A 25,252-nucleotide genomic window follows, 5' to 3' on the forward strand; every position below is an offset into this window, starting at 1 on the left:
TTGGCATAATGAAATTCTTGCCGAAACATAGATAAACATACGTAAAAGCAAGCGAATGTCAGAGGTGAAACTCGAACGTGTAGACTACTTGAGGTTTGTGCTCGCACTGAATCATGGTTGAACTTGGTAGCTGACTGAAGTCTCCCTTCTCGACTCGGGGAATGTCTACAGATGCCATCTCTCCCAATTTCTTTGACAATAATTATAATAATTTACGATAACCGAAGAAATATTGCATTTTCTTGTACGGATCAATGTTTTAGGCTTATTGAGTCATGTTAACTAATTACCCTGTAACTACAAAATTAAGAGGAATTTTGACGAAATATTTTGTATTCGTATTCTCAGTTGCCATATGAAGCTCCATGAATTTTTTCATGACTTTGCATTTTTCACCCTATACCCCCATATATAAGGGTTCCGGCCAGCCCCCTTAAAGTGAGAAAACCAGGTCAGTCACCAGAAACATCATTATCAGGGGATGAGTGATAATACTACATACTTTCTTTGTTACAGGTGATGGAGAGAACACGACATATCTGAAGCTTAAATTTCATACCAATAGTGCCTGTAGGGCTGTTCCATATGACCTGAGTTCATGTCCAAAATAATAATAATAATAATAATAATAATAATAATAATAATAAAAATGATTAATAATATCATCAGTTGATCCTTAGAAAGTGCTGGGTTGTGTAACATCCTGCATATGTCAATCCATCCTCAACAAAAAATGGGCTGTCCAACAGCTGGGATGGACTCAAGTAGGGGAAGAGTGCCTCTTGAGGTGGCGGTTTGCAATCCCAAACCCAATCATCTGCATTAGGCCCGACATAAACTTGTCTAAATGGAGTGAAAGAACTAACCAGCTAAGTACCTAATATACGGCCAGGGAGACAGAATCAAGGGTCTCAGAGGTGTCATCTTGTAGAAAAGGGAAAGAAGCTTGTAAGTTAGGATCCTGCCATTGATGCCTGAAACTGAAGTTCACATGTCAAGGTAAGGAGTACCATCAAATAAGGCAGTCCCCGGCTATCAGCAGCCTCGGTTATTGGTAATCCAGTTTTATTGCGCTTGTCTAGAGCCGAAAATTGGCGACAGAATCAAAGGACCTACAGGTTTCATCTTGTAGAAAGGGGAAAGAAGCCTGTTAATTGCAATCCTGCCCATTGATGCCTGAAACCGTAGTTTACATGGACAAGATGAGGAGTAACTGAATATGTACTGTGCTAGTAATAAGCACATAAATCAAATATTTTTATTCCAAAAATCTGGAAATGCTGTTCGAAGAACATGGAAACAAGGGGAGGTGCTAACTTCACTTTCTAGTTGGCAAGGACCTGTGCAGAAAACGGTAATGCACTGTGGCCTGACAGAGGCACTGGGAGAGATATGCTAAGCCTGGAATTCCAGATGTTCTATTAAGAGCTTCCTGGCAGATAAGCCTCTCCAACCTCACTGACAGAGAATATGGTGTGCTACTTGTAAGGAAGAATGAATCATGACAGATAATATTTTCTGAAACTAAAGAACCCTAGACAATTGGAGAAAATTAATGCAAAATATGACAAATTTTCTAATATATTTGTCATTTTCACAGCTAAGAAACCTGAGGTCTTGACAATAGGATAACTCTTCTAGCTCCAGCTGGTAACAAGTTGAAAACAATCATAGATTGTAAAGCAAGGAATCTGTGGCATCTGGCAACTCCTGCATATACGAGGTGGATGTTGGTCACCGACCAGGTTTGGAACCTCATGACGCACCAGTCTTTCTTCAACCACCTTGGAGAGACATCGTTCACTTTGCTCTCCTCCCCCAAGCCAGGTTTTTTATCAAAGCCTGTACTTTGTTTTGTATTTATTCAGCCAAGAAGTTACGTGGATGTCACTGTTTTCAGATGGTTTTCCTTGTTCCTGTGTTGACCCTTCTTGGGACAGCTGCAAATTGCAACTGTGGCTTTTCTTCTGCTTCGTCATCGCTTGTGTTATGAGTATGCTGGTCCGTCTCCCAAGGGGGGTATTGCCCCTTCAGGAAGAGGGGACCCAGCTACTTTTTTTTTCTTTAGTATTTTCTTTTGTTACATTTTGAAGATAATTGGAAATATTTGTATTGACATAAATGTTTTACTATCTTCTTACACATTATCTGGGAATGTAGAAGTTTGTGTTGCAGACAAGGTTTTTATGCTAGGATTCATCTGTCTAGCATAGGAGTACATTTCCACTCTTCTTCAACACAGATTTTATTGGTGTACAATTGCAATATCCCCGTCTGATTCCAGGGCCCGTCGTGATTGTCGTCTCGTCTTTTCCTGCTCTCCAGAGAGAATAAGAAGGAGCCTAGGAACAACCCACCTAGAATTAGGGTCCTTGCCCAAATGCAAGATGGAGTAGTAATGATGGACAGCTATGAAAACTGCCACCTTACTAATAATTTTTGTCTGCTAAACAACATAGTCATATGGAAAACAATAGTCAACCATGGAAGATTACTTGGTACCGGGCACTGGAGCACTGGGTCTCTGAAATACCGGGCATCAGTAACATTATGTGCAGGTAGCATGAAAGCCCACGGCTGAATGTGATACCACACAATCTACCTATAAAGGGTACTTACATGTGACTGTTCAATGTGCAAGCAGGTCATAAGATAAAAAGCTGCTGGCCTTAAGCTGGCAGCTGATCAGAAACTGACCAATACCTGTACTCAGAACATTCACTGGTTCTGTGACAAGACACTGTGAAGGTGCAAACTGTTATACAAATTTATGGTAATTCATCCAACTTGTTTGCACCGATAAAAAGACAAGAGATCCTTAGACACCTGCTGATCCTTGTGATTGAGAAGGATCCTCCCTTTTGAGGAAGCTGACACATCCCCTGAACTACTCTCATACTTGGGGACACTACTTCTCAAATCTAACAATACCTTGCATAACCTTGAAACATAACACTGGAACAGATTTTGAACATTTGGAACCAAGATTGAATCAGCCAGCATGACAATTGTTCCGACACGGCATACAAACCTTCGGTCCTTTTACAATAGGAAGGTACTAGCGGCAGCTGGATAGGTCGTAAGCTTTCGAACAAGGGGTTCGGTAGTTAACTGCTTGTCCGACAGGCGCGCGCGCGCGACTGGGAGGTAAACAAACCACTTTTGCTTTCGGCCTGCTGGCGTGTGGACGTGTATCATCGCTCTCTGCCCGCTTCATCGTCGTTTGCTTTCGCATGATTGTGTTTTTCTTTTTCTAATTATCTAGTGAAACTGAATTGTAAGTACAATCATTTCATTGAATTCAATTGTGAATTAAAGGATCTTGGTGTCACCACGCCCTCCGATTACCCGAGTGCCGGGACTGAAGGGCGTAAGTGCGGGAATTCATTTTCCCAAAAATGATCCTCGTATTGTGTATGCTCGTGCCGAGGGCGGGAGCACTCGCTCCGAGCGTATAATTGGGTTGGAAATGTGTAGATGAAAATCGTAAGTAAGTGCTCTTTTCATTTATATTTTTTGACCTGTATGCCCGTTGCCGAACGAATGCGCTCGGCACGGAAACTTATTTAGTATGGAAGTGGAATCGCAAGTACAGTATTCTTTTTCATTTTCATATATTATTTTGATTGTAGCAATACTCATTTTGGATCAGTTTCCGAGCTTACCCGGAAATTGATCCTTCCCCCTTTTTATTTTGAATGAAGTGAAATCGCAAGTGCAGTTCTTTTTCATTTTCATTTTTTATTGAGTTTGCATTGTTTACTGGGATCAATATTTCCGCGATTCCCGGGAATTGATCCTTCCCCTTTTTATTTGTATGAAGTGAAATCGCAAGCGCAGTAGTCTTTTCATTTTCATATATTTTTTGATTGCATCAATTCATTATGGATCAAGGTTTCCAGAAACCTTGATCCATAAAGGTAAGGAATTGATCCTTTCACCCTTGCGCTCGGTACCTAGGGCGCAAATGCGCTCGATCCGAGCCCTTATTCATTGTGTGTGAATCGTATGCAAGATGCATTTTCATATTATTCCTTATTTTTGATTGCATCAATATTTATTTGGTTCAAGTTCCGCTCAGTCAGGGAATTGATCCTTATGCCTTGCATTCGGGCCGATGGCACGATTGCTCTCGGGCTCTTATATTGTTGTTGGATACATGGGTACTGTGCGGGGGTGGGGAACGAGACCCCCCCCCCCCCGCTCAGCTCCCACAGATGGCCCTTCCCCTTGGGGGGGGGGAGGTTATCGGTGCCCGATGTACAATTGTATTAGGGGTCTTCCACTCGTTCGGAGAGGGCTCGCCCCCCCGCGCGAGGGGACTTCCCCCCCACTAATCGCTACTACTGTTATTTCCGCAGGTGCTACTGCCACGAGGGTGGACCTTGGTGAGGTATGGGCGTCCTTCCATTTGCAGGGCGTGCTAGTGTCCAGGGGCTGCGGTTCTATGTCTGGGCCTACTGCGGTCACCCATGGAGTGGTGACCACGCAACCAGGTGACGACGTCCCTCCTCACCTGGTGTACTCGCCTCACGTGGTAACAGTCTTGCCTACAGCCGCTGTGAAGTGCCGTTCGCCGTACCGAGAGGGGGGCGTGCCGCCGCCGCTCGTGGTTGCCGCGCTGCAGCGACCACACTTCCGCTGCCCTAGAGCTCGCCCCTGGACCTGCCGCCAGTACCAGGATGTTGCTGGCTGCTGCTCCACTTCCTGTGTTTCCGGTGCTGCCTGCCGTACCTGCCGATTCTGGGCTGAACTGTCCAGCAGTTGCTGCGCTGGCTGTCCCTGTCCGTTGCCTGCGGCTGGCTGTCCCAGCCGTGTTGCTGCTCTGGCTGTCCCTACCGATGCTGTGCTGGCTGTGCTGCTGTTCCTGAGATGCCATACCTGCTGATGTCGTCCCTGTTCGTGGTGGTACTACCCCAGACTTTGGTCTGTCTGTACAGGTGCGTCCGGGCCCTGTGGCTTCGGCTACAGCAGCCCCGGCTCCGCCCTGGATAGCAGATCTTACGTCTGTCCTGAGGAAGCTGACGAAGAAGAGGAGGAAGGTGTCGTCGTCGTCGTCTTCATCTTCTTCATCGTCGTCGGCTGCCGCCTCTTCCCCTTCGACTTCTAAGGCTTCACAGCCGAGGAAGAAGAAGGTTGCCTCCTCCCTTCCTAAGAAGTCTCCCTCGGGAGCTTCTCGGGACCCGTCTCACCTCGGTGGGACGGGAGGGTTCCTTCCGCTGGTCCTCCTGCTCCTTCGGGAGTGGGGCCCGTCTCTTCTTCCGCAAGGAAGAAGACTACGGGGACCAGAGGGGTACCGGCTAACACCGTACTTCCTCGCCTGGTGTCAGTGGTTCTGCCACTGCATCAGGGTCCGTCTCGGCCTCTCGTTCGCGGGAGGTACCGAGTGTACGGTCGTCTACCAGCAACCGTGCAGCCAGGAACCAGACCTCTGAGTCCGCTCAGCGTCAGGTTCACGGCACGGGGCGGAAGACTGGTGACAGCCGCTCATGCGACTCTCACCAGACCAGCTCTCACTCTCGCGGCGAACAGCTGGCTACCCGGGGACGTGACGGTCCACGACCGACCACGGGCTGAGGCTGGGAAGAGGTCCTCCCGTTCGCCGGTGCCAGCCACGGCTGGAACCAGCGACGTGACGTGCCGTGAGGACAAGCACCGGTCTCACTGTGACAGTGGAGCCTGCAGGTCGCCTGACCGTCGCTCTCACAGAAAGCGACCGGGTACGGCAACCAGCACCAGCTCTTCTGACACTCGAGATCGGGGCCGCTGTGCTCAGTCCAGCCGTTCTCCACAGCGAGACGGTTCGACCAGGCCTGCAGCTCGATCGCCACCGCGGGTTGACGATCGCCTGCAGCCCTCCAAGCCTGCTGGTTCTGCCAGCGAGCAACGAGGGAGCGTCAGGTCTGCCTCTCCCGTACCTTCAACCTCCTCGGGTTACACCGGGAGGAGCGAGGTATTGAGGAGTGATCGTGAGGGGTGCGCCCCTCATGATCCCACCACGACGCCCTACGTGCCAGGCACGGTTCTTGGACCGGCCAGGACGTATGCGCAAGTGGATGGGGAAGACCGAGAGGGCTGTCGCTGTTCCCCCTTCTTAGGAGGAAGGCTCTCGGAATATGCTCTTGTTCGAAGGGCTTAACGGTCCCACTCTGCAAGATGCTGTGACTTCCGAGATCCAGAGGAACTTTGCCGAGGTTACGGCGCTGATATTCGTCAGCACAATGACCTCGGGGAAGGATCGCCGCTCCCACCAGCAGAGCCACGTCTCGGCTCGAGTCGTTTGGGGCCCGAGAGGGAACCCAAATCGACGGTGGGTCTGCCGCGATCGGAGCTTGCCGACTGTGTTGAACCAGGTAGTCTCTCTCGTCTCCGGACAAGAAGGCTCTCTCAGTTCTGGCCGGTCGAACAAGCTACTTCACCTCCTCTACTGCGACAGAGGCGTTTCTACGTGTCTTCGGACACCGTATTTAAATACCCCTTCGGTCCTCCTGAGGTTTCGACCTCGACGAGGACTGGAATGAGTCGGAGCGGTATCGGCTCTCTCCTGTCAGGTGTCGATCAGCCCCACCCAGACGACGTTCACAGTGGCGGCAGACACTTACCTACAGTATGAGTTCGTACCCTCCTCGGTAAAACGTTTTCTCCTGACGATACGTTTTCCCAGGCTCTGAGAGGCCATCGCCGTAAGGCGATGGCTGCTCCTTTTCTTCTCCAACTGCTAGTTCCGCTGGGAAGGCGAGCCAGTATCCAATTCCTCCCCCATTCCCTCTCTCCTTACGGCTACGAGGGAAAGGGGAGGGATCCTACAGAGATTTCTCTGTTAGATCCCACGTTAGGGGCTGCGCTACCGGGGTGGGGGGGACCTTCGGGTCCTACCTGACGTAAGCCCCGGTCATTGAGGAGGGATCCTGCCCCTTTCTCGATTTCTACGGGAATCGAGAGGACCACCAGCCGATATCGTTTGACGAATTCGGTGGGGGGTTTCGCAGAGTGCTTAGAATTCTACGGAATTTCTAGCGCACTCAAGAGTGTTCGAGTTTTTACGATCTCCAAACACTTAGGCGAGACCACGGTCCAAAGTGAGCGAGAATCCCCGATAATTGTTACACGATAATCGGGAACCTCGCTTATGCTCGAATTCCTGTAATTTCTAGCATTTGGAAGAAGACTGCTGCTGAAAGAAGAGTATCTCACAGTAGGCGCTTAACCTGGAATAGAGAAGAACGGACGGGAACTTCCAGTTTGGCTTGAACTATCGTCTTCGGTATTCTGTTCACCATTGAAGCTTTCCTTTGGGAAAGACTTCTCCTTCACTCTCTTGACTAGAGAACGAAGGCGGTCGATCTCCAATCCTTATTCTCATTCCTCGAGGGAAAAGATTTTAGGATGGAGGTCGTGGTACAGAACTACAAATATACTACGTATATTACCCTCGCGACATGATTCTTTAACAGTTGAATTGTCCGTGGGGTAGGCGCATACCGTAGTTAACTCTACGGTTTGTGACCGAGACGAATTGTATCTTAATTGAACTGCAACTCGGGGTTGCCTGCAACCTCCCAGCAGTTATCAGTTTCGATTTTAGATACTTGGTATTGTCATGACAACACCAAATCAGCTTTTGTATTTACCGAAATCCGTTTCGGTTAAATATAATTGCTCGAGCGTATTCTTTATGCTCGATGGTTCTAGCCGAACGCATTCCTTCGTGGAATAATGGATTACCTGGCAACTCAGGATGACGAGTCACCGAGAGCTACTGCGTATTGAGCTGCCTGATAGCGGCTCAGTATCAGCTAGGTCTCGGAGATGCACGGTCGGTTATGTCTCTCTCTCCCCTGGTTGGATTGACTACCGAACCGTATCTCTGCCCAACAATCATGGACTTAGGTCTCTGATTAACGGGGATTCTCGCAATAATGAAGGACCATCTACTGCTGTGACGCTCGATTTCATCGCCTTCGACATTGCGAGAATTTTCAACAGAGATATCTCTTGGACTCTTTCATCTTTCTGTTTACCGCACGGTAACAGAAGTCTGTACTAGGTCAACCGCTGCATCGCACTGCGATAATGCGAATGATTTTTGCAGACATCTGAGTTTGTCTTCAAAATATCTCGTATTCGTAGGTGTGCAATTTCATTGCTCGCCCCGAATTAACAGATATGTCAGAAGACATCGCCTACTCTCCGACCTGACAGCTCTACTTAACCAAATGTTCAGCCCATGAAGCAGTTCTTCAGGCAGTAGTTCCCTGTCTTCATTACTGGAAGCGCTCGCTTTTTTATTGCAACTACGATCCTTCACCGGACAGCAATCAATAGCGGTTAGCGTTCTCAGTCTTTGTAGCACAGGTTCAGAATCTTGAGAATCCTTCTCTCGGTTCAGCTGTGAAGACGTAGGTTGCATTTTCTGTACACCTTCGTCTTCAACGTCACATAGTGTTGTTTCTCCTTACCCGAGAATCAACTATACTATGAGATATCTTGCCATCAAGGACCTCGGTCTCTAGAAGGCAATTGACTTTCGCCTGTTGGGCACATGCCTTAAGAGAGTCATCACCTTGCCTTCTGGCATCGGTGACGAACAAATTATTTGTTTAGTCTCTTGGCATAACCCTTTTAAGGCGAAGGTCCACGTGACTTGCTCGGATGCTTGGACAACTTGCCTCCTACCGAACGCAGTCAGTAGGCAGCTGTCAGAGCGCCCAAGTCTGTTACGAACTTCGCTGTGGACTTAGTTCGGTTGTTCCATAACAATCTTTTCTTCGTCCTAACGGCTTGTCACAGTACCCATACCATACGACACCCACCATTGAGTGTCGGTGTCCTATCCACTACCGAGAACAACAACGTCGCGGCAGACGGATAGACCAGTATGGGTACAGGACATCACCGAAGTCGAGAAGAGGGATAGGTCATACGACCATTCCCTTCTTTTCCTCTGAGGTAATTGCATGACTTTTCCTGCGAAGTCAAGCATCCAGGGGATGGGGATTCGTGACGCTCGATTTCGTACCGAATTCGTAGCGAAGACTCTGAACCCTTCGGTTCCTGACGATCGGTTAGAGTCCTTCACAATCCCCTCCCTAATGGACTTCACCACCGCCTTCGATGCGAAGGAGATGCTGCTTTGTCCTGTGAAAGCGCGACCGCGCTTTCTGAAGAAACTCGACATCCCAGGCTGAGTGTGAAGACTCTTCGTCAGCACCAAGATGACCTAGAAGTACACTCCTCGAGTTACACAAGAACTTTCTCCGTGGCGCAGGTACTGAAGGCAGGGGTCTGGTACAACCAGACCACTGGCACCTCCTTCTACCTTTTGGATATTGCCCACAGGTCCTTGGATCGTTTTTCCTTAGGACCCGTGGTGGCTGCTCAACACGTTGTCTAGCCTAACCCAGACCCTAGCATGCTGAACAGCATCGAGTCCTGGTGTGACTGTAAGAATAGATAAGTGAATGAGAGAGTGACTGGCTTCTCTTCCTATCTTTTTCTACCCCTCTACCTGTGGGTAGGGGGATACGGTCATCACCTTGCTGGATAAGGACGAGATGCCGGTGAGCTACTCGACAGAGCCCCATCCTATCCCTTTCACTAGGGATGGGAGCGAATATCCACCAACTTCCTCCTACAAGGGGGGTGGGGGGGGAAGTGGATGCCAACAAGAGACAAACCATAACGTTATGTTGCCTCTTGCAAATAGGAACTTGTTCTTGTTTGCTGGTACGAAGAGGATACGATTGCCTCCCTCTCCTTAGTACTTGGTCCAGAGGTCTGACCATTGATCCTGCGGTGCACACCCCGATCAATCGGACAGAGGCTTGGATCCCTCCCTCGCTCTTACGACCAGGGAGGCATTCCAAGGTTGGGCGAACACCAGTCTGTTCACAAAAGACTCGATTCCTCCCACCAAGAAGTGAGTCTTCCTATTGTAAAAGGACCGAAGGTTTGTATGCCGTGTCGGAACAAATGACAATTTGTCCAAAATTGCATTTTTCCTAACTATACAAACCTGAGGTCCTTTTACACATAGCCCCACCTCATGCCACCCCTCACTCTGCAGTTTTTGCTTGGGCCAAAGCAAAAGTGATTTGTTTACCTCCCAGTCGCGCGCGCGCGCCTGTCGGACAAGCAGTTAACTACCGAACCCCTTGTTCGAAAGCTTACGACCTATCCAGCTGCCGCTAGTACCTTCCTATTGTAAAAGGACCTCAGGTTTGTATAGTTAGGAAAAATGCAATTTTGGACAAATTGTCATATCACAGCATCCCAGCCCATGAGCATAGGGCACAGTTATTGACTTTTAAACCATAAGCACAGACCCTGCAAGGCATAGACAGAGCCACTCCTACTCCTGCACAGAAAATAATCTGCTACCACTTTTTCTAATATTGCACTAATGTCTTATTGTACAGACAAGGGTAATGAACTGTATGGACACTTAATAATATGGAAATACAAAGTCCATTGTAGACGTTGTGGTTAGAAAATCATAAATAATTATTATGGGTAATTAGTTATTCTAGCAGGGGATGGGACCATTCGACGCATCCGATTCGCCGCCAACAATTAGCCACCGCCAGTTCGCCTCGAGGACATTTTGCCGCCGCCTATTCCTCATGGAGGACTATTCGCCGCCGCAAATAGGTTGCTTGTTTTCATTTATGTTGTTTGGTTGTTAAATGTAATGGATACACTTTTTCAGAGAAGGTAGTTTTCTTCAAGTGTTTTTTAAAACAAAAAATTCAAATTATTTCTTTACCTAATATTTTTTTTCCCAGCCTCCCTCTACTCTTATAATACGTTTTTGACAAATCATCCAAGAGTGATCCAAGCATCAAATTACTCAGAGGTATAGCCCATACTATCAAATGAACTAAAGTTTTTATTTCTTTCTTTTTGTTTATTTATGATAATATGATATTGTTAAACTACAATAAAGTTTTGTACATACTTACCTGGCAGATATATACTTAGCTATAGTCTCCGACGTTCCGACAGAATTTCAAATCTCGCGGCACACGCGACAGGTAGGTCAGTGGTCTACCTTACCCGCCGCTGGTGGCGGGCGTATGAACCAATCTATCTCTCCAGCCAGATTTTTTCTTTCACCTGTCTCCTGAGGGGAGGCTGGGTGGGCCATTAGACGTATATATCTGCCAGGTAAGTATGTACAAAACTTTATTGTAGTTTAAACAATATCATTTTTTGTACATGAACTTCCCTGCCAGATATATACTTAGCTGATTGGCACCCTTGGTGGAGGGTAAGAGACAGCTAAAGTAATAAGGAGAGATAAGAAACAACTGATGTTGTAGGATATAAATAACCTTGTTCTTACCTGTTCAGGCAGAAGACTTCATTGATATTGTCTCTGAGTCTGCGTTGCCTGGAGAGCTACAGCTAGGACGTGACCTGATGCTGAAAGACTCTCGGATCTACCACTGGGATATGTGATCCCTTTGTGTGGTAGAATCCAAGTCGGATCCTGTTAAAGGGAGTTCGTCCCTATCTTTAACAGGTCCTAACCACTACTACTGCAAGGAGCCACACTCATCAGACCACCTAACCAAACTACTAAAGATTAGTATTACGACCTAAAGAGATGCCTTCATGCATCCTCTTTAGGCAACAACCAAACAACAAATACAAGGGGGAAAAATTTATACTACTAACAGGATGAGTTCCAGCTCCCTGCCCCAGCACTGAATCCGCAGATACGTACGGGCCAAGGCGAAGCATTTTTCGTAAGTGATTTTCCACATCACGTAAGTAGTGGTTCGCGAACACTGAACCTGACATCTCCAGAATGTTGTTCTCCATCAGATTTTGCACGGACATATTCTTGTTGAAAGCAAGAGAAGTTGCTATGGCTCTTACTTCGTGTGCTTTCACTTTAAGAAGCCTAAGATGTTCTTCTCTGCAGGATCCGTGTGCTTCTTTGATGAGGCTTCTCAAGAAGAAGGACAATGCGTTCTTCGACAATGGACGAGTAGGCTCTTTTACTGAACACCACAGGACCTCTCGGTTGGCTTCGTTGCTCTTTTTCTTCTAAGGTAGTATTTTCACCATTTCACTGGGCAAAGAGTTCTCTCGGGTTCTTCTCCTACCAAAGAAGATAACCCACGAATCTCGAAGTTCTTGGGCCATGGACTTGAGGGTTCTCATTCTTTGCAAGAAAACCAGGAAGGAAAGAGCAAATGAGAGAGTCCTCCTTAAAAACCCACATTACCATCAATCGCCTGAAGCTCACTCACTCTTCTGGCGGAAGCTAGAGCCATCAAAAACAGAGTCTTCCTGGTAAGGTCTCTGAATGAGGCTGAATTAGGGGTTCAAAAACCTAGAGGACCCAAGGAATTGAAGGACTACATCCAAATTCAGCTAGGTGTCTTAGGATACTGCATTTTCGTTGTATTAAAAGACCTAATAAGGTCCTGTAGGTCCTTATCTTCCGATAAGTTGAGGCCCCTGTGCCTGAAGCATTCGCCAACATACTACGATAGCCTTTAATCATCGAAACGACTAAGCCACATTCTGTCTTAAGAATAAAAAGAAGTCTGCAATTTGATTCACAGAGGTACTGGAAGAGGAAACGTTATTCCTCTTGCACCATCTTCTGAAGACATCCCACTTCGATTGGTACACTCGTAAGGTGGAAGACCTCCTCGCTCTAGCGATTGCCTTAGCAGCTGCTGACGAAAAGCCTTTCGCTCTGACCAGTTTCTGGACAGTCTGAAGCCAGTCAGACTGAGAGCGGGGAGGTTTTTGTGGTACCTGTACCTGTCGAAGTGGGGCTGTCTGAGTAGATCGCTCCTTAGAGGAAGCGATCTTGGAAAATCCACTAGCCATTCCAGCACCTCTGTGAACCAATCTTGTGCTGGCCAAAAGGGAGCTATCAAAGTCATCCTCGCGGAATCTGACTCTGCGAACTTTTTTAAAGTCAACCCCAGAATCTTGAAGGGGGGAAAACGCGTATACATCGAGTCCTTTCCAATCGAGTAGGAGAGCGTCTATCCCTATTGCTCCTGGATCCGAGATGGGCGAGCAATACAGATCCAGTCTTTTGTTCTTTGAAGTTGCAAACATGGTCTAAGAGAGGCCTGCCCCACAACTTCCAAAGGCTCTGGCAAACATCTTGGTGCAGAGTCCACTCTGTGGGAAGGACCTGATCTTTCCTGCTGAGGAGATCTGCCCTTACATTCCTTTCTCCCTGTACGAATCTGGTGAGAAGTTTTATCCCTTTCTTCTGTCCACAGAAGAAGATCTCTTGCTGTTTCGTACAGAGAGAAGGAATGCGTCCCCCCTGTTTCCTGATGTATGCCAGAGCCGTGGTGTTGTCCGAGTTTATTTGCACAACTGCTCCTGTCACATCTGACTCGAACTCCTTCAGAGCAAGCCACACGGCTATTAGTTCATTTCCTGTTGATGTGCCAGGAAGACTGGTTCCCCCATCCAGGTTCCTGACACCTCCTTGGTTTCCCAGAGTCGCCCCCCAACCTGTTTCCGACGCATCGGAGAACACCACCAGGCTGGGGTTCTGGGATTGAAGCGGCAGTCCCTGCGAAGAACTTGTCGGGATCCGCCCACCATGCTAACTCCTTCTTGATTTGAAGAGTAATTGACAGGGAGAACTTCAAATCCTGAGAAGGACGACTCCAATTCCGATGAAGAAAGAAGTTGGAGCGGTCTCAGGTGCAACCTTCCTAGGGAAACAAATTGCTCCAGTGAGGAGAGCGTCCCCAGCCAGACTCATCCACTCCCTCACTGTGCATACTTCTTTCCCTAAGAAGGTTGTTACTTTTTCGAGTCCCCGGGGGCTATCCCTCTCCTGTGACGGAAAGCCCGAAAACTCAGAGAGTTCATCTGGATCCCCAGATAAACGCACTCTTGAGCGGGAATCAGACTTGACTTCTGCAGATTGACCAGAAGTCCTAAGGAATAAGTCAAATCCAGGGTTTTCTTCAAGTCCTTCAGACAACGATCTCTGGAATTGGCCCTTATAAGCCAATCGTCGAGATAGAGCGAAATCCTCACCCCTTCTAGTGAAGCCATTGTGCCACATTCCTCATGATGGCCGTAAAGACTTGGGGGGCCGTGGAGAGGCCAAAACACAGGGCCCTGAATTGGAAGATTCTTCCCCCATCATGAATCTTAGAAACTTCCTCGAGGAAGGATGGATTGGTACGTGGAAGTAAGCGTCCTGTAAGTCCCAAGGACACCATCCAGTCCCCTGGACGGAGTGCTGCTAACACCGAGGCAGTGATCTCCATCGTGAACTTCTTCTTTTCGACGAAGAAGTTCAGGGCGCTTACAATCCAACACCGGTCTCCATCCCCCTGAGGATTTCGGAACTAGGAACAGGCGGTTGTAAAAGCCTGCCGAAAAAGATGATCTGCCACTAGTTTCGATCGCCTCCTTTTCCAGCATCTGATCTACCGCTAGTCGGAGGGCTTGATTCATGATGGGGTCCTGTATCTGGCCGTCAACTCCCTCGGGGTATTCGTCAAGGGAGGCCTCGAAGAGAACGGGATTAGATAGCCCTTCCTCAAAATTGACAGGGTCCAGGCATCTGCGTCTCTGGGCCCAGACTTCTACAAACTGTAAAAGCCTGGCGCCTACAGTTGTCTGAAGGACTTGAGTCTTACTTGGGAGGTTTGATTGACTTCGTAAAAGTCCTCCCTCTTCTATTTGGTTTCCGACCTCTGAACGAAGAGGATCTAGAGGTAGATGCCCCTCGAAACCGGCGAAAGGGTTCCTGAGAGGTCGGCTTAGCTTTCTTTGTCTTAGTCTGGAAGGTAGGGCGCGGCTTCCTTGCAGACTGCGCTAGAAGGTCCTGCGTAGCTTTGGCAGAGAGAGCCTTCGAAATGTCTTGAACCAGGTGTTTAGGAAAACAGCTGTGTAGAGAGAGGGGCAAAAAGCAAAGACGATCTCTGAGCATGTGAGACCGACTTTGTTAAAAATGAGCAAGCAAAATACTGATCTTTTCTTCAAGACCCCTGCTCCAAACAGTGAAGCTATTTTCGCTGGCCCCATCCCTCACCGATTTATCCATACAGGATAACGACAATTCAAATCCTCCGAGGAGAAAACGATGTCCGATCCTTGAGTTTTTCTTGGCTAGGGACTCCGAGGGACCAATCGAGAAAGTTGAAAACTCCAAGACTCTAAAAATGATATTGTAATGATACAATTAAGTTTGTTCATACTTACCTGGCAGATATATATATAGCTGTATTTTTCCGAATCCGACAGAAATTTAAACACTTACGACACACGCAGTGGGAGTCAGGTGGTTAGTACCCATTCCCGCCGCTGGGAGGCGGGTATCAGGAATCATTCCCATTTTCTATCATAATTTCTTTTTATTTCCACTGTCTCCTGAGGGAGGTGGGTGGGTACTTGATTGATATATATCTGCCAGGTAAGTATGAACAAACTTAATTGTATCATTACAATATCATTTTGTTCATGAAACTTACCTGTCAGATATATATATAGCTGAATCCCACCTTTGGTGGTGGGAGTAGACAGAATAGAAGATTTTAGGAAACATATATATGCAGATAATTGATATCTTGATTCCTTACCAATGTTAGCATAGCTGACTTCGAGGTTACTGCCGCGTAAGTCTGCTTGTGCTACTAGAGTTGCCAGCGAGGTAGAGACCTATATAGCTGGTGCACTCCAGATTTTTTTGGATCTGTCAACAGGGGCGAGACCACGACGTGGACTAGACCATAGACCATAAACAATGAGGGCAAACGAAGTACAAAACCAAACCAAACCAGGCGTAGACCTACCAAAAGTATCCCACATAGACTAAGCTAATGGAAGGGAGATCCGCCGCAGGCGGTTCCAACCCCACAACCATAACACAAGTTAAAAACTCCCCTAAACCATTAAAGGATAGGATGAGCGCTACCTCCTGCCCCAAAACAGTGTCTGCAGCGACGTATGGTCCTAGCGAGTAACAATTTTCGTATGTTGCTTTCACCTCCCGCAGTAGTGTGAAGCGAACACCGAATTGCTTCGCCAATAAGTGGCGCTCAAAATGTCTTTGATTGCCATATTCTTGTGAAAAGCCACCGAAGTAGCAATAGCCCTCAACTCGTGGGCTTTCACTTTCAGAAGCTCCATGTCACTTTCACCACACTTTTCATGGGCTTCCTTAACCGTACTTCTTAAGAAGACGCCAGTGCATTCTTCGACATCGGAAGATCTGGTTTTTTCACAGAGCACCACAAGTTCTCCGAAGAACCTCTGCATGCTCTAGTTCTCTGCAAATAAAACTTGAGAGCCCTGACAGGACACAGGACTCTCTCAGCTTCAGGTCCCACTAGCTCCGACAACCCCTTGATCTCGAACGTTCTCGGCCAAGGGTTGGAAGGGTTCTCGTTTCTTTGCAAGAACGTAGGACTTAAGGAACAAACTGCACTATGATCCTTGAACCCAATATGCTTGCTTATGACTTGAATTTCGCTAACCCTCTTCGCCGTCGCCAGAGCGGTTAGGAAAATAGTCTTCTAGTAAGATTCCTAAGCGAGGCTAAATGGAGCGGTTCAAATTGACTCGACATGAGGAACTTCAGTACCACGTCTAAGTTCCACGATGGTACCTTAGGTTGGAGAACTTTCACAGTCTCAAATGATCTAATGAGATTCATCTTGAATGTCTTTATCATTCGCTAAGTCCAGTCCTCTATGTCTGAAGACCACAGAAAGCACGCTTCTGTAGCCTTTAATCGTGGGAACGGCTAGTTTCGCTTCTTTCCTAAGATGAAGAAGGAAATCTGCTATCTGGCTCACAGAGGTTGAGGTGGAGGAAATGCCCTTCCTTCTGCACCAACTTCTAAAGACAGCCCACTTTGATTGGTAAACTGCGACTGAGGAGGGCCTCCTTGCGTTGGCAATCGCCGTTGCCACAGGTCTTGAAAACCCCTCGCTCTGGCCAACTTCTTGATAGTCTGAAACGCAGTCCAGACTCAGAGCGGGGAGGTTTTTGTGGTACCTCCTCGAAGTGGGGCTGTCTGAGTAGATCTTTCCTTAGGGGCAGAGTCCTCGGAAAGTCTATTAGGAAGGACATCACCTCCGTGAACCAGTCGGCCGCTGGCCAGAAGGGGGCGATGAGGGTCATTCTCGCTCCTTCTGATGCAGCGAACTTCCTCATACTTCCCCGAGTATTTTGAATGGGGGAAAAGCGTAAACGTCTAGTCCCCGACCAATTCCACAGTAGGGCGTCTACTGCCACTGCTCCGGGTCCAGAACTGGGGAGCAATACAGCGGAAGTCTCTTCGTTCGGGAAGTTGCGGAAAAACGTCCACATGAGGACGTCCCCACAGCTTCCATAGCGCCTGGCATACTTCCTGATGAAGGGTCCATTCCGTCGGCAGAAGCTGTCCTTGCCGACTGAGAAGGTCCGCTCGCACGTTTTTCCACGCCTGACACAAACCTTGTCAAGAAATCGTGACGTTTTGCGCCTTCGCCACATCAGGATATTCCTCGCGATGACGAACAGAGAATGAGAGTGAGTTCCCCCCTGTTTCTGAGGTATGCCAAGGCTGTGGTGTTGTCCGAGTTTATCTGAACCACTTTGCTGGAGACTTCCTCCTCGAAGAACCTCAGAGCGAGGTAACCGCTGAGAGTTCTTTTAGATTGATGTGCCAGGACACCTGTTCCCCTCTCCAGGTGCCTGAACACTTCTCTCCCTCCCAGTGTTGCTCCCCAACCGGTGGAGGACGCGTCGGAGAACAACACTAGGTCGGGGTTCCGAAGCTTGATGGCGAAAGACCTTCCGCAAGCTTCTTTGGATCCAACCACCATTTGAGGTGCTTTTTCACTTCTTCCGTCAAAAGCAAGACCTCTTCTAGATCCTGTTTGCGTGACCAATTGCTTGAGAGGAAGAACTGAAGTGGTCGGAGGTGCACCTTCCCAGAGAAACAAACTTCTCCAGTGAGGAAATGGTCCCCAGCAGACTCATCCATTCCCTCACCGAGCATGTGTTTCCTTCCCCAGAAAGGCCGACACTTTGTCCAAGCATTGAAGTTGTCGCCCCTGGGACGGAAAAAGCCCGAAAAGCCACTGAGTCCATCTGAATCCCCAGATAGACTAAGGATTGAGAAGGAGTCAGATGCGACTTCTCGAGATTCACCAGAAGTCCCAGGGACTTCGCTAACGACAGAGTCGTGTGCAGGTCCTTCAGACCACCTGTCTGCTTCTCCAGGGCGATGAGGCTCGAATAAGCCAGTCGTCTAGGTAGAGAGAGATCCTTATATCTGCAAGATGGAGCCACCTCGCAACGTTCTTCATAAGAACGGTGAACACCATCGGCGCCGTGCTGAGACCGAAGCAGAGTGCCCTGAATTGGAAAATCTTCCCTTTCAGGACAAACCGCAGGTATTTCCTTGAACGGGGATGGATGGGGACGTGAAAGTATGCGTCCTGAAGGTCTAACGAGACCATCCAATCCCCCGGTCTTAAAGCTGCAAGCACGGATTGAGGTGTCTCCATCTTGAACTTCTGCTTGGTAACGAGCGATTCAGACTGCTGACATCCAGAACGGGGCGCCACCCCCCTGACTGCTTCGGCACTAGGAACAGACGGTTGTAGAACCCCGGAGAACTCCGGTCGAAGACTTGTTCCACTGCCTGCTTCTCGATCATTTGATCTAATAGATCGTGAAGCACTGTCTGTTTTTCTCCCTGATACGACGGAGACAAATCCTTTGGTGTCGAAGACAGCGGGGTGGGGGTAACGACAGGAAAGGAATTCTGTACCCCTTCTTGACGATGTCCAGAGACCAAGCGTCGGCACCTCTCTCTTCCCAAGCTTCCGCGAAATGTAGAAGTCTGGCTCCTACCGGTGTCTGAAGGTTCTTCCCTCTCACTTCTTGCTCTTGGAAGGAGCGGGAGTCTTGCCTCTGAAAGAGCCTCTTCCTCGAGGGGCTGGCTTCGAGGAAGAAGCGGGTCGAAAGGGCTTCGACTTCTTCAAAGCAGAGGACCCAGAAGCCGAAGAAGTAGCAGGCTTCCTAGAAGACTGAGCCAGAAGGTCTTGAGTTGCTTTCTCCTGGAGACTGGCTGCTATGTCCTTTACCATAGACTGGGGGAAGAGATGTTCTGAGAAAGGCGCGAAAAGAAGATCCGCTTTTTTGCGCTGGTGAGACCGACTTTGCAGTGAAATTGCAAAAGTGCTCTTTTCTTAAGCAGTCCGTGCTGAAATGAGCAGCCAATTCCTCAGAACCATCCCTGACGGCCTTGTCCATGCAAGACAATACACTGGACAGCTCCCCCAGAGTGATGGAATCAGAACTCCTGGACCTGGCATCCAATACCCCCAGGCACCAGTCAAGAAAATTAAAGACCTCTAGTGTCCTGAAGAGGCCTTTAAGGTGAAAGTCTAACTCGCTATGTGTCCACGAGACCTTCGAGGAAGACAAAAAAGATCTTCTGGTGGCGTCTACAATGCTACCAAAGTCTCCTTGAGCTGAGGCTGGAAGCTTAACTCCGACGTTTTTCTCCCGTCTCATACCACATACCAGCTTTGCCACCAAGTCTTGAAGGTGGTAAAGCGAAAGAAGTCTTTGCCTGAAGCTTTCCTCTTTTCCATCCAATCATGGACCTTTCTAAAGCTTGCTTCGTAGAAAGCGACTTCTTCATCCTCACAAAGCCCGAGATCTTAGCAGCTTTGGAAGAAACACGAAAACTGAGAGGGAGGAGTACGTGGAGCTTCAGGTTGGAAGGTGTCTGCAAGACTGACTGAAGTAAACGAGTCAAAACCTTGTAGTCCGTCGAAACTGGAGCCAACTGCTGTTCTTCGTCCCTTTCGACGAAAGCGTCACTAACTTCCTCTTCAGACACGGAGAAGTCGGAGGAAGTAAAGAAGAGTCCCGAGCTTTCTCAAAAGAGAAAGAACGGCGAACAGGAAGAGTTCCCGCCTCCGCCTGTGCTTGCGGAAGTGGAAAACTGACGTCCGTATGCGCGCGTTTTGCGTCCGAAGCCAATCTACTGGCGCCGACAGAAGCGCGCTCAAACTCCACAGGTGTACACCTGGCGTCCACTTGTGCGCGCTGAGTGTCCACAGGTGCGCGCCGAGCGTCCACTGATGCTCGCCGAGCGTCCACTGATGCGCGCCGAGCGTCCACTGGTGCGCGCCGAGCGTCCACTGGTGCGCGCCGAGCGTCCACTAACCCTCGCTGAGCGTCCACTGGCGCTCGCGAAACTTGCACCGAGTCACGTTCGGCGTCCACTAAAGCGCGTTTGACTTTCGCAGAAGCGCGTTCTGCATCTAAGGAAACTCGCTTCTTATCCACAAGTTTCGAATCAGCGAAACAAACCGCTTCACGAGAGCGAGAAACGAAGTTTCTCGCCTCCTCTAGAAAGTTGCTGGGGAGCAGGACTAACTCTAGAGGGAGACTCAAAACGAGAGAGAGACGAGCGAGGAGAGGGAGAGGGAGAACGCCTCGACCTCTTCACCAGGAAGGTTGTCATCCTTACGGCGACGTGGAGCAGTCTTTCTCGAAGGAAAAACATCTCGAAGTTGCTGCTGAAGAGACTGAAGAATCTTGCTTGTAGGTGAAGCCTCCTTTTCTGGGGAGGGGCTGATCCTGTGAGCAGGAGAGCGGCGAGGGGACGCCTTCTTGCTACTCCCAGGAACCGCCGCTTCACGCACCTTAGAGCGACTGCGGCGCTCGAAAGAAACATCTAGGGAAGACTCCGCCTCCGACGAATCCTTACGCTTCTTCTGCGGAGGAAAAGCAGCAAACGCACTATCAGGCGACGAGCAAAGTTCCGGAGAACAACTTGGACGTGAAGCGTTCCCTCCCCGAACGCGAGCCGTCCGTTTTCAGCGGACGTGATGCGGTATGAGAGCTCCACCCCTTGCGCGGGGAGGAAGCTTCAGAAGAAGAAAAGCACTCCTTGAGAAGCGTGCACGCGCAAACGCTTACAACCTCCTTGGGCAGTCTGGTTATGTTCGTCAGAAGCTGCCGAAGGCACGCCAGATCGGTGGGGGTTCCTCGTAACCCTCCTTCGACTTTCGACATGCTCTCTCCCCGTAATCTGGGAGTCAAGCAGAGGTCTAGGTCTAGAGGCGAAATGAGGCCGATCTGACGCACTCCACTACACAAGGGGCACTTTCACTGCACTTTTCTTCACTTTTGCTCTCCAGAGCTAACACTTTTTGATTCTAAGTTACGAATCGATTCAAGAATTAGCGATAACGTATTACCTTCTACCGACACTGTATCAGGGGCCGGAGGCAACACTACAGGGGTAGGAGCATAATCTACAGAAGGAGGGTTAGCAGGAGAATAATTTAAATCTTGCCTACCTGAACACTCCTGGAGGAAGACCTCCTTAAACCTATCTCGTTCAAGTTTCTTCAGATAGGTTTCATACGCCTTCCATTCCGACTCTGTTAGTCTTACACACTCCTTACAACGACTTTCAAACGTACATTCATTCCCCCTGCACCCTTTACAAACAGAATGTGGGTCTACTGAAGCTTTCAGTAGCCTACCTCTACATTCAGCCATCGAACAAAATCTAACGCTAGTAGAAACTAGACCCTGACATCTTGATCAAAGAAAATTCAATACCAAAATCAATTCAAACCAAAGTCAACGTGTGCCAAGCCACCGATCCAATTCAGATACCAAAGAAAACCAAAAGGGATACTCAAGTAGCTAGTAAGTTTCCAAAATCTGGACGGAGGTGCTGCAAACAGGTGTTTCCAGCACCGGCGACAGAAAAATTATGAATAGAAAATGGGAATGATTCCTGATACCCGCCTCCCAGCGGCGGGAATGGGTACTAACCACCTGACTCCCACTGCGTGTGTCGTAAGTGTTTAAATTTCTGTCGGATTCGGAAAATACAGCTATATATATATCTGACAGGTAAGTTTCATGAACAAAATGCCTTTTAGAATGTGATCTATTTCATTCATTGCCCACGTAGTTTTGGCCGAATTCAAAGCTGATCTTCTAGTGGCGTCTACTAGTGCCGAAAAATCTGCGTCAGCTGAAGACGGAAGGCCCAGTCCCAAGGGTTCTCCTGTCTCATACCAAAATCCTGTCCTTCCTGAAAGCTTCGACGGAGGGAAGGCAAACATTGTTTCCCCGCTTCTTCTTTAGTACGCATCCATGAACCGAAACTCTTGAGCGCTTTCTTCATAGAAAGAGTCGGTTTCATTCTCACACACGAAGATCCTTTCGTTGCTTTCGCTGTGGAGAACAACGAGTGTGGAGAAGGAGGAGCAGTAGGGCTCAAAGACTCTCCGAACTCCTGAAGGAGAAGCTCTGTGAGCTTCTTGTACGAAGAAACTGTTGCCGATGTATTAGTTTCTTCCTCAGAGGCTTCCTGGTCTTCTTGAGGAGGAGAACGGGGATGAGGATCCTTATGAGAATCCTTAGATGATTTCCTAGCTGGGGTACAGTGCGATGAAGGAGACAAACGTCTTGAATGAGGAGAAGATTCCAAAGTAGAGAGGCGTACAGGAGAACGACGAGTTGTAAAAGAAGGACGCTTATCCGAAAATTCTTGTCTAAACTCGCATTCCTTCCTAAATGCAGACAAAACTCTTAACAGCAAAAGAGGAAGGACTCCTTTCTCTAGAAAGACCACGTCTATCCCTAGGGAAACTACGAGAGGGAGAGCGCCTGCTAAGATCCTGGCGCCGATCGTGAGGAGAGCGGCTACTAGGCGCCGATTGCGGCCTATACTGTCACAGGGCGCTTAGTGGAATCCTGGCGCCTACCAAGCGGCGAAACGTTGCTATAAATAGGGCGCCTTTCAGGAGCAGGGCGCTTGAGAGGCTCTTGATGCCTACGAAGCGGAGAGCGGCTGCTACGCTCCGAGCGCTTAAACGGAAAACAGGGCGTTCTGCGAGATCTTGGTCCTTACCAAGGGGAGAACGTCTGTAAGGCTCCGAGCGCCTAACAGAATCAGGGCGCTTGAGGCGTTCTTGACTTCTAGCAAGAGGAGACCGATCAGGAGTAGGGAGTCTCGAGAACGAAGAGCGCCTACTAGGAGAACGAAGCAAACGAGGATCAAGGTGTCTTTCTCCAGGAGAACAGCTACTAAAAGAATGACGCTTACCAGGAGCAGGGCTCCTACTAGACTCTTGATGTCTTACAGGGGAGGAGCGAACTCCATGCGATGAGCGCCTACCAGTCACGTTATCCGACGCCCCGACTACAGTAGTCGGAAGAAGTGCGCCTACTTTCAGAAGGGCATTCCCTAGGTTCTCTGAGAAGACGAGGAGAAGAAAGATGAGACGGAGACGACGAACTAAGTCTTCTATGACCTGAGCGACTCTCTCTTCTTGCACGAACTCTAGAAGAAGGAGAAACAGAAGGGGCTGAGCGTCTACCCGAGGCAGGAATCCGATTTGGGGAAATATCTTCATAGTCCAAGGAGCGCCTATCCGTCGAATGGCGTCTCGACACCTCCGAGCGGGAGTGGTGTTCCTCTCGTGAAATGTTACGATGTGTAGAAGAATCCTCAAAAGAAGGAGAACGCCGATTACAAGGAGAGCGCTCTTCCGACGAAAACGCGCCTCGATCTCTTGATCGGGAGAGACAAATCCTTCCTTCTACGCGATCTCGATGCCAAGGAGTCCGCCAAGGCTGTGATCTGAGCTTGTAGGCCCGCTAGCACTCGAGAAGGAGAGTCCCCAGGATCTTCTTCCGAAGCAAGCTCAGCGCGAGGCGCGGGAGAAGGAGGGCGATCACCGGATCTCCTAGGCTTCTTTGCTTGCAAGGAAGCTACATCAGAAAAGTCTTCTGGGCTGGACGCTAACGTACTGAAGGGAGCCTCCGCAGCCCTCTTCAACGGGCGTGACGCCTCTCCTTAGAGCTCCAACCACGCTTCGGCGAAGGAGAAGAGGATGACGAAAAACACTGGCGAAGAATATTCTTCTTCTTACGATCCAAGGCAGCCGTCCGGGAGCGAACTTCAGGATCTGCCGAGGGGACGCCTGACCGGTGGGGGCTCTCCCTAGCCCTCCTGCGGCTTTCGACTTTCCTCCTCCACTGGAACTGGGAGTCTGGAAGAGGTCTAGGCCTGGAGGCACTAAGGAGCCGGTCAGACGCACCCTCCACATCACTGGGTACACTGCACTTATCATCACTGACACTCTTACCTTGATCAGTACGAAGATTCTTGTCTTCCTTAGAACACAAGGAAGCTTTTGAGGCCGCCGCCTCCGAAGACGAATCTACGGCTTCGGTGCGGGGAGCAGGGAGCTGAGACCTGGGAGGAAGGTTCTAAAACTACATTAATGTTAGTTTCATTCTCACTCATTCTCGACCTGCTCGAACTCCTTGAAGAAGCTTTACGTACCCTATCCCTTTCAAGTTTCCTAATATAAGAAGAAAGAGCCTTATATTCATCTTCGTTCAAAACCTCACACTCTTGACACGGGTTACTAAACGAACATTCATTCCCCCTACATTTAACACAGAAAGTGTGAGGGTCAACCGCAGCTTTCGGTAACCTCACCTTACATCCATCGGTCAAACATACTCTAAACAAAACCGGAGTTTTGGAAACAGAATCAAAATCAGACATTCTACAGGAAAATCCAGCGCAAAGTCAATAACGGTCCACAATCAGCGTATGCCAAGCCAACATAGAGCGAATACGTCACCAAAATGTCCAAATCAATCTCCAGGCAAGCGAGAAATGAAGAATATATCGGAATGAACCGACAACATTGTTGTTATCGCTTCAGCGACAGAAAAAAAATCCTGGCTGGAGAGATAGATTGGTTCATACGCCCGCCACCCAGCGGCGGGTAAGGTAGACCACCTGACCTACCTGTCGCGTGTGCCGCGAGATTTGAAATTCTGTCGGAACGTCGGAGACTATAGCTAAGTATATATCTGGCAGGGAAGTTCCATGTACAAAATTTTAGAATAATTTTTTGGTGTAAACCAATACGATTTATTACAATGTTGGAATATCCTGAATGATTTTTAAAATTGTTTCCTAAACTAATAAAATGTTTGTTTTTTTAACATTTTTTATGTTAATTTGCACTTGTAGTAGTAAAGATAAAATCTACAAGGAAAAATTAAAAGCTGTAGAGGGAAAAAAACCAATACACACTATATTTATATTTCTGGTGGCGAATAGTATCCGGTGGCGAAATGACCCACCCAAGTGGCCAAAAGCTGGTGAAGAACTGGCGGTGGCTAACTGTCGGCGGCAAATCGGCTGCGGCGAATCGTCACCAACCCTTCTAGCATCACT

The 25,252-nt window shown here is 48.6% G+C and overlaps 1 protein-coding gene across 1 annotated transcript in view; it reads right to left on the reverse strand.

Moving 5' to 3' along the window:
• Window positions 1–25,252, reverse strand: part of LOC135220988 (5-oxoprolinase-like) — a 44,103-nt gene that overhangs the window by 12,537 nt on the left and 6,314 nt on the right. The window lies entirely within an intron of this gene.

The sequence above is a fragment of the Macrobrachium nipponense genome, chromosome 2 (assembly GCF_015104395.2).
Source record: "Macrobrachium nipponense isolate FS-2020 chromosome 2, ASM1510439v2, whole genome shotgun sequence".
In the NCBI taxonomy this organism is placed as follows: Eukaryota; Metazoa; Arthropoda; class Malacostraca; order Decapoda; family Palaemonidae; genus Macrobrachium; species Macrobrachium nipponense.